Below are 18,167 nucleotides of genomic sequence, written 5' to 3' on the forward strand. Positions count from 1 at the left end.
TACGCGCGCACATTCGCGCGCACAGTTCGACATGACCAGTGAACAAACATTTCTCCACCCTGACCTGAACGTATTGATGGAGCGGAGCTGTTGCTAGGCAAGACAGCAGCGGACCGCTCCTAATTAACAGACGACGATTGGTCATTAAAGTCATTAATCGATCAAAGTGACCAATAATTAACAGCCTTCCTTCTCGCAGAAATAGAAAAACGATGTTTTAACTGAACTTAAGCCAAATCAGATTCAATCAATTTCTTATCGAGAGGACGTATTTTTGGTTAATAATGATAACATTAAATAATAATTGATATTGCAGGCGGTCGCAGGTGGTTGGATATCTGATCTCATCCCGTCGTCAATAAATTCCGTTTGTCTGCTGTGGCGACATGGATCGTGCTGCCGAGACACTGCGCTGCACCATGAACAGTGTAGATGGGGGGGGGGGCGTGGAGAACTTGAGGAAAAGTAGGACAGCCATTTAAAGCTGGGATGAACCCTCTGGACTGGATCGGTTCGGCAGGAATTCTAAAAAAAAGGCATTTGGTGTCGCACGTTTCACTCGGCCTGAGTTCTCTCTCTCTCTCTCTCGCTGTGAGTGAGTCTCTCTCTCTCTCTCTCTCTCTCTCGCTGTGAGTGAGTGTCTCTCTCTCTCTCTCTCTCTCTCTCTCTCTCTCTCTCTCTCTCTCTCTCTCTCTCTCTCTCTCTCTCTCTCTCTCACCCCCTCTCTCCCAGATCAGAGCAGGTCAGGCAGGTCTTCAGTCTCTGCGGGTCGGCGCGTCTCTCCAGTCTGTCGGCCGTGCATTTGGACCGAGGCGATGCCGAACAGCAGCGGTCCGGGTAGATAAGCAGACGGAGCAGCCGGTAATAGGAAGCGAGAGTCTGCCAGTCTCGAGGCGATCTGAACGGGGGATGGTGTGTCGGTCTATCTGAGGGAGGGAAGCTGGAAGCTCGCTGTGGCTAAACTGGCTCGGGGAGAAATCTGAGGTTCCTGGATGAAGAGCGACGTGCTCGGGGGACGTTATTTGGACGCATTATTTGGAAATACTATCTGGAGCTGTTATTCGGACAAATAACCAACCGGTCACATTATCTGGAGATACTCGGATCAGTCCCGTCGCTGCGGGTCATTGATGCGCCGGAGGTCGGCTCGGCGGAGCCCGGACTGCAGAGCCCCGGCTGAGGGGTCGGAGACGGAAGGAGCAGAGAAGGTAAATGGGTCGATGAAATTTGTGTCGCCGTCATCTGGAACTAAATCCAGCTTGGGCTTCAAACGGTAATTACGGTAGCGGAGGGAAGAACGCAGCCTGCACCGTGAACATGTCAGCGTAGACATGACAGAGAAATGTCTGAGGGGGAAGGAGGAAGCCAGCGGCGGCTAACTGTTAGCCTGTTAGCATCCCATTGTCAGAGCTCGTTAGCGTGTTAGCTCGCTTGTAGCCTCGGCGAAAAGACGTCCCGGGCTGTGTCATGTAATTTCACACCCAAGTCCTTCTCCCAAGTCGCGTCTTAAGGACGCGGACCCCCGTGGTTGCGAATTCACCTGGCTCCGTTTGGTTATCGTCAGCCGATTTCACGCAGTCGCCCAATTGTCGCGCTAACGCTACTTTAGCCGGAAGCTAGCGAATCCCCCTTTCTCTGCCATTGTAAACACGGTTAGCATCTGGTTAGCTGTTGCCTTGTTAGCAGCAGCTTGTCTTTGGTGGCCATACCACAAGGAATTTCAAAATGTCCTCCCGTGACATGTTGGCCTGCCTGCAGCACACGCCAGGAGCACGGCTCGTATCGCATCATCCGCGCTCTCGAACCTTATTACAAGGCGCGCGTGCATGTGAATCGTGCACGCAGGTGGGGGCACCAGAGGTGGCGGTGGCTTGGAGCCAAGGCAGTTAACACGCTCTTTAAGCTAGACGAGGTGAGCTTTACCTGGCATATTACGGGGAACGGTGTTCAAAATACGTCTCAGGACCCAGAAATTAGGTGCCAAGGATGCCCCCCCCAAACCCCCCAACATCTCGTGCTATTTTGTATGGAAGGATTCCATTCTTGAGCATTTTTAAAAGATCTCATAATTCCCTGCAGTGTCATCAGAGAGGCTGGACTGTGATGAAATGTGAGTAGAAACAAGAGGATTTGTGTTAGTGTGAGTGTTGGTGCAGAAGGGCAGGGAGCTAAACCCAATACAACACCAGTGCTGACCAGCAGCGAGCGGCATTTTATTGAGACTTCAGTTGCCTCACCTGTAAGTCATCGGTTCCCACATAACAGCACTAGTATGATTTAATGAGCTTGGCTCATTTTACTCTTTAAAAACTCACATGACTCTCTCGCTCACTCGCTCTCTCTCGGTCAGATTGTTAACCCGTTACGTCCTAAATCTAAGGGATTTCTCCCCCATTGTAATACTAACAACAAAAACATCACATCTGGTTCACATAAACACCACATTTGTCTGACTCCGTGTCTTCTGTCTTGTTTGTACTTAGTTATGTCAAGGCCAGACAGTTTCTCCCTCAACCTCCCCCTCTCTCTCGATCTCTCGGCACTTTTGTACAGGCTACATTCCTTCACATTAACAGAATAAATTCCAGACAAGTTTCTGGTTCAGGCACCAGTTTCTGGTGTTCTCCTAAGTTATTCTTAAGTGTTACTTTAACACGTTTCGACCATTCACACACCACCAATGCTGCTAAAATCCGCTGTTGATGTATCCCAGAAATTAAAGTCTTGTGACAGAGCTACAGGAGTGTTTGAAAATGGCGGAAGAAGAAGTTTGGTTTAGTGCTTCGGCCTTCTCTCTTCATCCACTCTAAGGTTAAGGAGCTCCTTAATCTCAGAGTCTGTCCAATTTCCCATTTATGACAAACATTACCTAACCTCACATGATGAAATAACCTACTCGCCCCCCCTTTTTTTTCTCCCCAATTGTATCCAGCCAATTACCCCACTCTTCCAAGCCGTCCTGGTTGCTGCTCCACCCCCTCTGCTGATCCGAGGAGGGCTGCAAACTACCACATGTCTCCTCCAATACATGTGGAGTCGCCAGCCGCTGCTTTTCACCTGACAGTGAGGAGTTTTGCCAGGGGGACGTAGTGCATGGGAGGATCACGCTATCCCCCCCCCCCCCGAACAGGACACATACCCACACCCGGATTCCCACCCACAGACACTGCCAATTGCGTCTGTAGGGACGCCCGACCAAGCCGGAGGTAACAAGGGGATTCGAACCGGCGATCCCCGTGTCGTTAGGCAACGGAATAGACCGCTGCCTCACCCGGACGCCCTACCTACTCGTGTTTTGAGAGTGCGTCGTATGAACAAACTCCAAATCTCCCGTGCTACATGTTTTAAACGTTTCACATAGCATGGAATCATTTGGTCCCCTGGGAGCTTTGTGATAGGGTCCATACACGTCGACAAAATAGCGTCATGGGTCAATGTACTTACGTTGTGCGTGCTCATAGTGGTAAAGCCTGGCGTACACTACAGGAGGACTGGGCGGATTTTAGGCCCAATTTGCCACTCTTGAGAACTGGGGTGTGTTATCCTCTCAGATGATCCTGTAGTGTTTAAAGGTAAACAAAAAGGCCCAGTTAATATAGGCAGCAGCCCTGTCTGAGATTGAAAAATTCCAGCATCTGGGGAAAATGTTGGGATGGGCTCCAGATATCCAACCATAGCCCGCAGTTTGTTTTTACCTTTGGGAAAAGCTCAATCTACTCTGGACACCGCTCGAGTTAACAGCAACTGTGGAGGGAAGCGGGAGCGGTAATTATATAAACTAACTATAAAAGCATAGAACGAGGGATGTCAATGATTAATCGATTATTATTGGTTAATTGTCATTAATAAATTAACCGTTTAAATATATATTAACCGATAATGCAGAAGACCAGGGAAAATGTTCTGTAGATTTGCTGTAATACGCGGTTGCGCCACCAATGGAAGCCTGTTACTTTTTAATGAGATTGAATTACAGGTATCAAGGAAAGTTGAATCAGTTCATCTGGACACATTTATTGACAGATACGTTTCATCACTCATTTGACCTCTTCAGTCAAAACTGACTGCAGGCGTCCCCACCCTTATGAACAGTACAGTTGCATAACGAGTGAAACCAACAATCAGTGTCATATGCAAATATGTGCGTGACCATTAAGTAGAGTTTAAATGGCCATGTGTACTACTCACAGAGGATTAGGGAATGTTTGCAATCACAGCATTGTGAGATGGCGACAGATGTACTCTTAGCCCCCCCCCCCCCCCCGTTCAGGGATGGTCGTTCCCTCTTCACATAGATGACCTCTTTGACTCTCCGCCTGTCGCCATCTTACAGTTTTGTGATTGCAAACATTCCCAAATCCTCTGTGAAAGTACACATGGCCACTGAAACTGTAGTTAATGGTAATGCCCGTATTTACACATGAAACTGGTTGTTGATTTTGGTCGTTATGCAACTGTATTGTTTATAAGTGTGGGGCTACCTGCAGTCAGTTTAGACTGAAGAGGTCACTTAGATGAGTTTATCTCTCAATAAACGTTGTATCCAGATGAAGTGATTCAACCTCCTTTGATTTTATTACCTTGATTATTGAGCATGGGTCATGACGAATTACAGGTATGTTTGGTGACCGCCTGTAAGGGCCACACAAACTGTAAAAGAAACACGCCTCCATACCTTCCGAGGAAGAACCAAGTCGTGTTGTGCCTCGATCCGCTCGCTGAGACAGTCGTGATGATGAGCTCTGAAGCTTAACTCTGTGGAATTTCCACAGATTTGTTGTTTGGCAGCTGCCCGGTTTAGCTATCTGAGGCTCATGCTAATGCTAAACTAGCATCTTGACTAGAAGCAGTTGCTCAGTTAATGTATACTTCCAGCAAAATCAAAACAAAAGTGATGAACTTCACGTCACACTCCCTTGCTCTGAGTATAAATTCATTTTAGCAGTGGCAGTAAATGGACTGATAAAGTTGGTGCGACAGTATTTGTGCATCTGTTGCAGCTGAGCAGCTGTTTCCAGCAGCTGGATTAATGTTAGCTACAGGGAACAACACAGATCACTCTATCATTTTGATCAGGTATGCAGATTATTTAGATATTTCTTTCTTTTTCTACCCAATTGTATCCGACCAATGACCCAACTCTACTGAGCCGTCCCAGTCGCTGCTCCGCCCCCTCTGCCAATCCAGGGAGGGCTGCAGACTACCGCATGTCTCCTCCAAGACATGTGACGTCGCCAGCCGCTTCTTTTCACCTGACAGTGAGGAGTTTCACCAGGGGGACGTAGCACGTGGTAGGATCACGCTTTCCTCCCCAGTTCCCCCTCCCCCCCTGAACAGGGGCCCCGAACGACCAGAGGAGGTGCTAGTGTAGCGACCAGGAAACATACCCACATCCGGCTTCCCACCCGCAGACACGGCCAATTGTGTCCATGCCGGAGGTAACACGGGGATTTGAACCAGAGATCCCCGTTTTGGTAGGTAGACAATAGAATAGACAACCACGCCACCTGGCCGCCCCGATTATTTTAGTTTAAACCAGTCAGACTGATATCCATTGTGGGGAGATTGGGGTAACCTGTTTGTTGGACATTTATACAATAACATTATGGGTTATTTATTTTTGAAGGCTGCGGAAATTTGTTAATTAATTATTAGATATATACAACACATCTAGTGTGGTCTAATTAATGTCCTCTAATGGAGTTGGAAGTTGTGCCGCTGTTTGTTGTGTTTAATACTTTGGATTTTGTCAGGCCAGTTGTTGAATAGCGATAGACAGGAGCGCTAGAGTTTTAAATTAAGCCATTATTTATTTATTTATTTTCTCCCGTTTTTCTCCCCAATTGTATCTGGCCAATTAGCCCACTCTTCCAAGCCGTCTCAGTCTCTGCTCCACCTCCTGTGGGAGGGCTGCAGACTACCACATGCGTCCTCCGATACATGTGGAGCTGCCAGCCGCTTCTTTTATCACCTGACAGTGAGGGGTTTTGCCAGGGGAATAGCGTGCGGGAGGATCACGCTATTTCCCCCAGTTCCCCCCCCACCTCGACCGACCAGAGGAGGGGCTAGTGCACCGACCAGGACACATACCCACGTCCGGCTTCCACCCGCAGACACGGCCAATTGTGTCTGTAGGGACGCCTGACCAAGCCGGAGGTAACACAGGGATTCAAACCACCGATCCCTGTGTTGGTAGGCAACTGAATAGACCGCTATGCCACCCGGATACCCCCAAATTAAGTCTTTATTTTTGTTATGTAATTTATCATTTGAGTAACTTGGTGTTTACATGATCTTTTCTTTTAATTTCCTGATGTAGCCTACTCTTATTTTGCATCGAGCATAGGTAATGTCAGCCGTTAACATGGTTTTATTGAGGAAAACGTCCAACATATTTCATAAGTGATTGAATGAATGAATCACAATTTATTTCAAACATGTAATAAGCAGGATATAACATACAGATAATCCACTGCCAATAATGTGACGTGATCAACAAATCCACACATCAACTCAGTGAACGCATCTCCGTATGCATCAGATTATTTGGTACGTGTTGGAAAAGCAGTAGGAGGAAGTGCACACTTATTTATTCCAACCCCTCCCCACCTACTCTTAAGTTAATTCAGCTACTGTACATTACACACTCACTTCCCACTGTACTGTGTAGTTCACACTCAGTACAAGTTGAGCTGCACATTACAAACTCACCCACTGTGAACTATAAGAGAAGTAAAAGAAAAACACATGCTGATGTCATGTAGCAAGAATAATCACATCTCAGTGCTACGCACAACCCAGATATCCACTCACTGCCATAGAAAGAAAAATGAAAACTGTAATAAGAAATGTTTGGAGATAAATAAAACTTAACAGTTAACACAACTCTTCATCATCCCTATATCTCTTGATAATCAGTACTTTGTACTACTGCTTGAACTGTGTAGTGTTTGTAGTTTGTTTGAGTTCCATGCTCACTCTGTTCCACTATTTTACCCCACAGACTGAGATGCCCATGCCCTTCAAAGTTGTACCAACACATAATTTCTTGAAGTTTAGTGTCCCTCTCAAATTATATTCCCCTTCTCTATCTGAGAATATTTTTGTATATTACTGGGTAGTAGTGTGGAGGATGAAAGAAAGGAGACGAGACCACTTCTCCTTTTGACCACACAGCCGTGGGGTTGTTTATTTCCTCCAACTCAAACTAAGTCCGCAGTTCATTCTGCTAAACCTCAACCTCGTGTCTACCCACAATACCCTTTGCTAACCCCCGCCCACTGTCTTAAAGGGGCCGTCTCTAGCCTGCATGGTGAATATGTAACCTGCAAGTAGGTCTCCACACACGCCCCCCCAGAATTCACCATGACAAAAAGAAAAAAAAATTCAATGTGGCAAGGGATGAATAATGCGGCCAAAACGGCTCCTCTTGACGGGTGTAGGGGCAGGGGGCGTCCACGCCGAGGGGGCTGGGCCAGTTGAACCGGCCTGTCCAAGTCCAGGTGAGCCGGCTTGAGGCGGTCCACCGAAACCCACTCCTGCTTACCAACAACATCCACAACGAAGTTTTTAGCCCCCACTGCCAGGATACGGAAGGGGCCATCATAGGGGGGCCTCAGGGTGGTACGGTGGGCGTCATGCCAGATGAAGACGTACCCAGCCGACTGCAGGTCCTTGGGGATGTAAGACTGAGGGAGGCTGTGCTGCGAAGTTGGGACTGGAGTGAAAACGCTGGCAGCGTCCTGGAACACAGCCCATTGGCGGGCAGCAGACCAGGGTGCCGTGCCATCTGGGAGAAATTGCCCCGGGACCCGCAGTGGCTGGCCGTAAACCAGCTCGGCCGATGAGGACTGGAGGTCTTCCTTAGGAACGGTCCACAAGCCAAGCATGACCCATGGGAACCGGTCGACCCAGCTACTGTCTGTGAGGCTGGCCCGACGAGCGGCCTTCATAGAATGATGAAACCGCTCACATAAACTATTGCCCTGCGGGTTGATGCCGTGGTGCAGTGCAGCTTCACCCCTAGGCTTTCAGCGACTGCAGTCCAGAGGTCGGATGTGAACTGCGGGCCCCGGTCAGAAGTGAGGTCAGATGGCGTGCCAAACCGGGCTACCCAGGACCTGATGAACGCCCGGGCCACCTCAGCAGATGTGGTGGTTGACAACGGAATAGCCTCTGGCCACCTAGTGGTCCTGTCCACCATGGTAAAGAGATGAGTGAAACCACAGGAGGAGGGAAGGGGTCCTTCTAGGTCCACACTGACACGGTCGAAACGCCTCCCAGGCACTGGGAACAGCGCCAGGGGTGCCTTGGTGTGGCGGTGACCCTTTGAGCGCTGACACGCCACGCAGGTGCCCACCCAGTCCTTGACATCCTTCCTGAGGCCCTGCCACATGAACTTGGCCCCCACCAACTTCGTTGACGCCTTCACGCCTGGGTGTGAAAGGCCATGGATGGCGTCAAAAACCCGTTGCCACCAGCCAGTGGGCACCATGGGCCGGGGCTGACCCGTGGAGATGTCACAGAGAAGCGTGGCTCCGGTGGCGTCGAACACAACATCCTTCAACTGCACCCTGGTGTCAGCAGTCTGGTAGGCCTGCACTTCTTTGTCAGCAGCCTGGTCTGCAGCCATGGCTGCCTAGTCGAGTCCCAAGTGGATGGCCCCCAACATTGCCCGGGAGAGGCAGTCGGTGACGAAGTTGTCCTTGCCGGCGACGTGCCAGATGTCAGTGGTGAACTCGGAGATGTAAGAGAGCTGGCGCTGTTGGCGCCCAGACCACGGCTCAATGGCTTTGGCCATAGCGAATGTCAGCGGCTTGTGGTCCACAAACACAGAGAACCGGCGGCCTTCCAGCAGGAACCGGAAGCGTCGGATGGCGAGAAATAGGCCAAGAAGCTCCCGATCGGAGGTACTGTATTTCCTCTCACTGCTGCACAGCTGGCGGCTGAAAAAAAGCAAGTGGCTGCCAGGCTCCACCCACCCACTGCTCATACACTGCCCCCATGGCGTAATCTGAAGCATCTGTGGTGAGTGCTACTGAGGCAGTTGGTGATGGGTGTGCCAACAAGGTCAGCCAGCGCAGCCTTAGCGTCCTCAAACGCCCGGTTTCTCTCTTCCGACCAGTCCACTGGGCCCTTGGGGTCCTTACCCTTCAGAGCCTCATACAGGGTGCGCATGAGATGAGCCGCCTGGGGAATGAACCGGTTGTAAAAGTTCACCATGCCCAGGAACTCCTGCAGGGACTTCACCGTGTTCGGGCGTGGGAACCTGGTGATGGCATCCACCTTGTCGGGGAGGGGGGTTGCTCCGTCCTTTGCAACCCGGTGCCCGAGGAAATCAATGGTTGGCAGGCCCAACTGGCACTTTGCCGGGTTGACGATGAGCCCATGCTGGCTGAGCCATTCGAACAGCTGCCGGAGGTGGACCAGGTGCTCCGCTGCGGATGTACTGGCCACAAGAATGTCGTCCAGGTAAACAAACGGGAACGGCATATCTTGCAGCACAGAGTCCATAAGTTGCGGAAAGGTCTGTGCAGCCCACTTGAGCCCAAACGGCATCCTTAGGAACTCGAACAGGCTGAATGGCGTGATTACTGCTGTCTTCGGCACATCCTGTGGGCGGACCGGCACCTGGTGGTATCCGCGCACGAGGTCCACCTTGGAGAAGATGACCGCCCCCGCCAAGTGCACAGAGAAGTCCTGGATGTGCTTTGGCATTGTTGAGGCGGCAGTAATTACTACATGGGTGCCAGCTGCCGTTAGATTTCGTGACCTTATGCAGGGGGGAGGCCCATGGACTGTCGGAGCGTCGCATGATGCCGAGGCGCTCCATGTTGGCGAACTCATCCTTGGCGATGGCGAGCTTGGATGGGTCGAGGTGCTGTGCATGGGCGTAGACTGGGGGGCCTGTGGTGGTGATGTAGTGTTCCACTCCATGCTTGGCGACTGCTGATGAGAAGATGGGCATTGTGAGGTCCGGAAACTCAGCGAGCAGACGCTGAAATTCATCCCCGGTGGCAATCATGTTGGACTAGCTGATGGGACCCGCCTCCCCCCAGCGTACATGGGTAGGAGCAGAATGAGACGGCGTCAATAAATTGGCGGTTTTTAACAGCATCCATAGTGGGGCCGAATCCACTGGCCATCGTGTCCACTGGTGTCGCAGGCAGGATGCGCTGTTGCACGCCCGAATCAACTAGCAACTGCCGGCCAGAGATGGTGTCCTGAATAAACAGCAGCCTGCCTTCCTGGCCAACGCTCAGGGCTACTACTGAATGCTGGCCCTGGCTTTTCCCGCCCTGCTGAAAGTGCATGTTGCATGGCATTGCTTGGCTTTGGTACCAAACCTAGCATGGTAGAAGCACAGTCCCCCTGAGTCCTGCTGCCGACGAGAAACTGCTGCCGCGGTGATGCCTGCAGCCTCAACTGGCAGTGGTGGAAGAGCGTGGGCAGGCAGCAGAGCGGCCGCACACTGCTGTCGGCTGGTGAGAAAAATCCCGTCAGCCTCCGCGGTCAACTCCCGAAAGTTGCTGGTGGTGGACAACTTGGAGATGGCCAAGGCAGCACAGACGTGCAAGGGGAGCTGACGGAGGAACAGCTGGCCGAAAAGGAAGGTAGGGTCGCACGAACCCAGCATACTCATCATCTTGTCCATTAGCTCCGATGGCTTGCCGTCTCCCAGGCCTTGCAGCGAAAATAACCAGTCCGCCCGCTCCACCTCTTGCTAGCTCAAAAGCCTGCAGCAAGTGTCTCTTAATCTTACTGTACTTATCCGTGGGCGGCAGGGCTTGCAGCAGGCCCAATATCTGTGATGCCGTAGATGTTCCGAGTGCCGCCACGACGTAGTAGCACTTGGTCTCATCCACGGTGATGTTCCTAATAGTGAACTGGGCTTCGATGTGAGCGAACCATGCTGCCGCAGCTGTTTCCCAGAAGTCGGGCAGTTTGAGCGTGACGGCGTTAGCCAGTGCCGCTGCACTGGTAGCTTCGTTCGCCATGGCTCACGTCGGGGTCACCAATGTGGAGGATGAAAGAAAGGAGACGAGGCCACTTCTCCTTTTGACCACACAGCCGTGGGGTCGTTTATTTCCTCCAACTAAAACTAAGTCAGTAGTTCATTCTGCTAAACCTCAGCCTCATGTCTACCCACAGTACCCTTTGCTAACCCCCACCCGCTGTCTTAAAGGGACCGTCTCTGGCCCGCATGGTGAATACGTAACCTGCAAGTAGGTCACTACAGTAGATTGTTTCTGGCTTTGAACATCTGTGCTGTGTTAAATTCTACTAAATCCCTGAATTTCAAGACACTTGACTTTAAAAATAGCTGGTTGGTGTGTTCATGATATTCTGCATTATGAACTGTCCTTATGGCTCTTTTTTGTAGTTTACATAATGGTTGTAGGTTGGTGTTGTAGGTGTTACCCCATACCTCCACACAGTAGATCAGATATGGTAAAATAAATTAGGTGGTTGTAAATTAGATTTAAGGATAAATTGTTTTTGTCAAACTGCAGTTTGAATTTTTTCCATTTCTATTGTGGTCACCTCCAAAAGCTGCTGTACATTCTGACCAGAACAAAATATATTTGTGTCATCAGCAAACAGAACACATTTCAATATGTTTGATATCTTGCATATATAATTTAAGTACAGAATGAACAGTTGTGGACCTAAAACCGAGCCCTGTAGTACACCACAAGTAATATCCATGCATGATGAGTTATGTTCACCTGTCTTTACAAACTACTGCCTGTTACTTAAATAGCTTGTTAGACTATTGTGCACCACCCCTCTGATACCACACCTTTCACTTTATCTATTAATCTGTTGTGATCAATAGTATCAAAAGCTTTTTTTTAGAACTTTATATATTCCCACAGCAAACTTTTTTTGGTCTATGCAGTTAGTTATTTCTTAATTTATTCAATGAGTAGCAGAGATGTGGATCTGTTTGGTTGATACCCGTACTGGCTATCGGTCAGCAGATTGTGCTTCTCAATGGATTTGTGTAGTCTGGCAGCAACTAGTTTTTCTAGTATTTTGGAGAATTGTGAGAATAATGAAATCGGTCTGAAGTTTGTAAATTGGTGTCTGTCTCTGGTTTTATATAAGGGTATGACTTTTGCGATTTTCATTTTGCTTGGAACTTTACCAGCGTGAAAGGACATGTTATAGATGTGGGTTAGTGGTTTAGCAATACATTCAGTTACTTTAACTATTGTCATATCAACATCATTCCAGTCAGACTTTTTTGTTCTCAAATTGTTTACAGTGTCCATGATTTCCTTCTCTTCTACCACTCTAAGAAAAATTGAACTTGGATTTCTATCCCCATAATCACCATCATTCCCCTCTGATTGTATGTCATTGATTTTTTTTTCTGCCAGTTTTGGGCCCACCTTTACAAAGAATTTGTTAAAGTCAGTGACCACATCTTCCATGTTATTTATAGTCTTATCATTATCTGTCAAGTACCGAGGGCAGCTTGGGCTTCCAGATCTGCTTCTAATAAAACTATTCAACACATTCCATATATCTCTGGTGTTGTTTTTATTGGTCTCTAACTCTTTGTTGTAGTATTCCTTCTTGCATAGCTTTATAATGTTAGTTAGCTGGTTTTCATATTTTTTATATTTTATTTCTGCTTCAATGGTCTGTGCTTTATGAATTCTCTATAGAGCCTATTTTTTATGACAAGCATTATGTAGTCCCTTTGTGATCAATGGACCATCTTTATATTTCTGTTTACTGTTGAATTGTTTTATTGGGCAATTTTTGTCATATCAGGATTGAAATATGTTATGGATTGAATCGTAAGCTTTCTCAGTGTCTTTTTCATTGTATACTGTAGTCCAGTTATGCGTTAGTAATTCATTTTTGAAAGCATTCATGGATTCCTCTGTTCTTACTCATATATTTAATGTTGTTGGGAACTTTGTTTTCCTGAAATTGCAGTCATAGACAGTAAAAACTGGTCACTGATGTCATTTATTAAAAGCCCGCTCTCAGTGGGTCCTTCTATAATGTTTATGAATATATTGTCTATTAAGATGGCACAGAGTGGCGTGATTCTGTTAGGTCTAGTGATTTTAGGATATAAACCCAAACTATACATTGTATTACTGAACTCTTCTGTCTTATTGTGCTTATTTGGATTTAACAGGTCTATATTGAAATCCCCAGTTATGATTAACAATTGTTAACATGGCCGACTATGGATTAAAGAAATTGCTTAAAATTTGCATCCCTAATTAGAACGACTGAAAAATACTTCGGTTTGTCTCTTTCTATAACTGTCAGTGCGCTCTCTCTCTCTCTCTCTCGCTCTCTCTCTCTCTCTTTCAATACGTCTCTTGCTCAAAAACTCCTCTCCTCAACAGAAGACTCTGAATGTTTTTTATTTATAGTAGGAGGTGGAAGGGCGTACCCGGGGTATTGTGACTTGTATCCCATCACATAGCCAAGCCCATGGCAATCCATGGTTGTAATAACGCAGTTATAACCACAGAAACAGCACTGAAATTCATGGCTTTGCATATAGATTATATAGATTGTGCTAAAATGTCAAGATAAGCACCAGTGTCAACGTCTCTGACTTGGATGTGTCCAACTACATCAGTATTCAGTGAAAATAAGGGGTTTTAGTGTCGCGTAGACCTTTAAGCTATTTAAGATTCAAACTTAAACTTTCCAATCTTCTCACAAGCCAGTTTGCGCATCCCAAAAATATCAAAGATTTTTTATTTTTATGACCGGAAATCCTGTAGTGTAATGGGGAACAGAAACCCACAACAACCAATGAGAACCTAGATGACTGGGAAGCACAATTTTCTGCAGGAAGCTGTCTCCAAACTTCAGAACTCAAAATAACTACTTTTTTATTTTTTAATTTCTGTTTTGTTTTGTTTTTTTGTTTTTTTTTAAACAGTGCACACAAACACCCAATAGATCATCTGCTGGCCTGCATGTTAGTTTTGCTGTAAAGTCTTGTTGGATCACGAATTTCTACGAGTCTTTTCCTCCTTTGTTTTTTTTAATGGTGGTTGGTATCCAAAAAAAAATTTTTTTTTTAAATCAGAGGAGGAAAAGACTTGTAGAAAATCGTGATCCGACAAGACTTTACAGCAAAACTAACGTGGAGTTCAGCAGACCATCTGTTGGGTGTTTGTGTGCACTGTTTTAAGAAAAAAAAATGGTGGTTGGTATCCAGGGCAGCACGGTGGCACAGTAGTTAGCGCGGTCGCCTCACAGCAAGAAGGTCCTGGGTTCAACCCCCAGGGTAGTCCAACCTTGGTTGGTCAACCCAGATCGTCCTCTGTGTGGAGTTTGCATGTTCTCCCCGTGTCTGCGTCGGTTTCCTCCGGGGGCTCCAGTTTCCCCCCACAGTCCAAAGACATGTAGGTCAGGTGAATCGGCCATACTAAATTGTCCCTAAGTAAGAATGTGTGTGTGTGTGTGTGTGTGTGTGTGCGCGCGCCCTGTGATGGCTTGGCGGCCTATCCAGGGTGTCTCCCTGCCTGCCGCCCAATGACTGCTGGAGTAGGTTCCAGCAACCCCGCGACCCTGAGAGCAGGATAAGCGGTTCAGATAATGGATGGATGGATGGCTGGCTGGTTGGATGGATGGATGTATGGTTGGTATCCAAAGTGTTGCATTACACCTACCTGCTGATTTAAAATAAAACAGTTCTGAGTGATTGATAGCTTGTACTGTGATCTGCAGCGAGAGTGGGGTGCAGGTTGAGGAGAGCCTGGAGAGGTGGAGGTATGCACTGGTGAGAAGAGGAATGAAAGTCAGTAGGAGCAAGACAGAATGTGAATGAGAGGGAGGACAGTGGAATGGTGAGGATGCAAGGAGTAGAGGTGACGAAGGCATAAGAGTTTGAATACTTGGGGTCGACTGTCCAAAGTAACGGGAAGTGTGGAAGAGAGGTGAAGAAGAGAGTGCAGGCAGGGTGGAGTGGGTGGAGAAGAGCGTCAGGAGTGATTTGTGACAGAAGGGTACCAGCAAGAGTTAAAGGGAAGGTTTATAAGATGGTAGTGGGACCAGCTGTTATATGGTTTGGGGACAGTGGCGCTGACAAAAATACAGGAGGCGGAGTTGGAGGTAGCAGAGTTGAAGATGCTAAGATTTTCATTGGGAGTGATGAAGAAGGACAGGATTAGGAACGAGTATATTAGAGGGACAGCTCAGGTTGGACGGTTTGGAGACAAAGCAAGAGAGGCAAGATTGAGATGGTTTGGACATGTGTGGAGGAGAGATGCTGGGTATATTGGGCGAAGGATGCTGACTATGGAGCTGTCAGGGAAGAGGAGAAGAGGAAGGCCAAAGAGGAGGTTTATGGATGTGGTGAGGGAGAACAAGCAGGTGGCTGGTATGACATAGGAAGATGCAGAAGACAGGAAGAGATGGAAACGGATGATCCACTGTGGCGCCCCCTAACGGGAGCAGCCGAAAGTAGTAGTAGTGGTTCTGAGTGATTGATAGCTTGTATAACTGTTATGTGCCATCTTTGTTTAATCCTTTTGTATGTGTGAAATCTGTCTTTGTGAAATTGAGTAAACGCAAATCTGTCTTTGCGTTTACTCAATTTCCCCTCGGGGATAAATAAAAGATTCTGATTCTGATTGGAATAGAATAGAATATATCTTTATTGTCCAACAGGGTGGAAATTTGTCTTCGGCTCACCAAACGCAAGAAACGGTTCGTGTCATGGTCTGTGGCTTGCGCTCATCAATCACTTTGTAGAGTTAAGAATATTGATGGCATGTTGGATGAAGGACTTGTTAAATACATTTTTAGTTGTCAGAGGGACTCTTCGGTCTCCTCCATTCTCAACATTGGTTAGGATTTGAAGTCCTCCTGTGTGCACCCATCTTAAAGAAATGCCTTTGCTTACTCATTTACTGGTATTGATTTTTAGTGGTAATATTACAAGGTCTTGAGTTGTCTAACTGCCATTACTGATTCTCTCTGGTAATTCTGCATAATGACCATTTTCCCAAATAAACCTTAACATATATAAAACAGTAGTGGTGGCTGCCAGAGTAAAATCGGTTGGCACAGCGGCCTATTTGATTTTAAATAACTTACCTTTGTATCGGTCTTACTTTGCCAATTAACTTTTCATTTAAAGTTAATCTTGAAAACTGCGTTCATAATAAATTTGCAATGGCATCCTCCTCATTAACAGTAACAGGCTAGCTATCCAGCTAGCTAGTTAATTGATGTTCTTTTTTCACTAGCTTCTGATTGGTGTCCACCCGCAGCGGAAGGAACTTTTCATATAGTGAGAGAAGACTGGCTGCGGAGAAAGTTTGGGAGAGAGTTATGAATGAGATGAATGTAGGGAGGATATGGATGAATCTGAGAGTGAAGTGGGATTGTTGAATGTGAGAATTTAAAAAAAAATTAAAGCACCATAGGGTGTTGAGTAGTACTATGGGCGGCACGGTGGCCTAGTGGTTAGCGCTATCACCTCACAGTAAAAAGGTCCTAGGTTCAAACCCCGAGGTTGTCTAACCTGGGGGTCATCCCAGGGTGTCCTCTGTGTGGAGTTTGCATGTTCTCCCCATGTCTGCGGTGGGTTTTCTCTGGGTACTGCTGTTTCCCCCACCATCAAAAAGACATGCATGTTATGTTTAATACTCCTTTTGGGGCCCCTGACCAAGGCATGGCAAGACGAACTGGAGTTAGTCCCCAGGCTCTGCACAGCGGCTGCCCACTGCTCCTAGCTACACAGCTAGGATGGGTTAAATGCAGAGATGAATTTACCCTCTGGGATTAATAAAGTATATCAAAGGGGAAGATATGATTGGTCAATTTTACTGTCATTTGAGATTATCCTCTCTTCTTCTTCAGCAGTCCATTGAAACGATGATGACTGTGATGCAGTTTAATCTCGGCAAGCATGCCTGTGGGCCCGCATTAGAGCGACAATATCGTCCACATTTGTCACAGACGAATGTTGTTTGACATGGTCTGTTATATCTTGCATGGTGGGCCTTATCATAGGCTTGTCTCTTTTGTTCAAGAGCTGTTCTCGACTGCCTTACTATGGAGCGCCATCTCTGTCTGTCCAGGACCACTGTCTCCCAGCTGGAGTCATCTATGCCGCAGATCTTCATGTGATGCTTGAGTTCATTTTTAAAGCATAGCTTCTGGCCTCCCTGCTTCCCTTTTCCCTGGCACAGCTCCCTGTCTGGCATTCTTCTCATGTGGCCAGCCCATCTGAGCTGGGAGGCTGTTATTAGGGCTTCAACACTGACAGTACCAGCAAGTCCCAATACTTCCACGTCGGGCACCTTGTCTTCCCATCTGATTCGCAGCAGCTTTCGCAGATGACAAAGCTGTATGCTTGTGAGCTTCTTGAATTGCTTGCGATACAGGGTCATGCATTCAGTGGAGTATAGTAGAGACGGGAGAACAGCTGTGTTGTAAATCTTGATCTTTGTTGTCAGCCTGATGTCATGGCAGGACCAAAGTCGTTTGTGGAAGGCACCAAAGGCTTTTGTGGCCACTTGGATTCTTCTGTCCACTTCTAAGTCAGAGGATTTTGTATCTGTCACAGCACCGCCCAGATAGGTAAAGCACTCAGTGGTCTTTAGAGTTGCTTAATCTCATCTCATCTCATCTTCAGCCGCTTTTCCAGGGTCAGGTCACGGTGGCAGCAAGCTAAGTAGGGCACTTCAGACGTCCCTCTCCCCAGCAACGCCCTCCAGCTCCTCCTGGGGGATCCCAAGGCGTTCACAGGCCAGATTGAACATGTAGTCCCTCCAGCGCGTTCTGGGTCTACCCCGGGGTTTCCTCCCAGTTGGCCTTGCCGATTAAACCTCCAAAGTAAGGCGCCCAGGAGGCATCCTAATCAGATGCCCGAACCATCTCAACTGGCTCCATTTGATGCGAAGGAGCAGCGGCTCTACTCCAAGCTCCCTCTGGATGTCAGAGCTCCTCACCCTATCTCATAAGGCTGAGCCCAGACACCCTACGGAGGAAACTCATTTCAGCCGCTTGTATCTGTAATCTCACCCTTTCGGTCACTACCCAAAGCTCATGACCATCTCCACGCTTGATCACCCTAACCTACTGCACATCCTTCCCAGCCCGGTCCCTCTGTCTAGCCAATCGATACAAGTCCTTTTCTCCTTCCTTAGTGTCTAACCTCTCAT

The 18,167-nt window shown here is 47.7% G+C and overlaps 1 protein-coding gene across 4 annotated transcripts in view; it reads left to right on the plus strand.

Annotated features, from left to right (window-relative positions):
- Window positions 1–731: 731 nt before the first annotated feature.
- Window positions 732–18,167, plus strand: part of zmiz2 (zinc finger, MIZ-type containing 2) — a 70,168-nt gene continuing 52,732 nt past the window's right edge. For all 4 annotated transcript variants that reach the window (XM_056283324.1, XM_056283340.1, XM_056283332.1 and 1 more), the window contains exon 1: window positions 732–1,208. The gene's annotated coding sequence lies outside the window, so the exon portion shown is untranslated. The remainder of the gene's footprint in view (window positions 1,209–18,167) is intronic.

The sequence above is a fragment of the Lampris incognitus genome, chromosome 1 (assembly GCF_029633865.1).
Source record: "Lampris incognitus isolate fLamInc1 chromosome 1, fLamInc1.hap2, whole genome shotgun sequence".
Taxonomy (NCBI): Eukaryota; Metazoa; Chordata; class Actinopteri; order Lampriformes; family Lampridae; genus Lampris; species Lampris incognitus.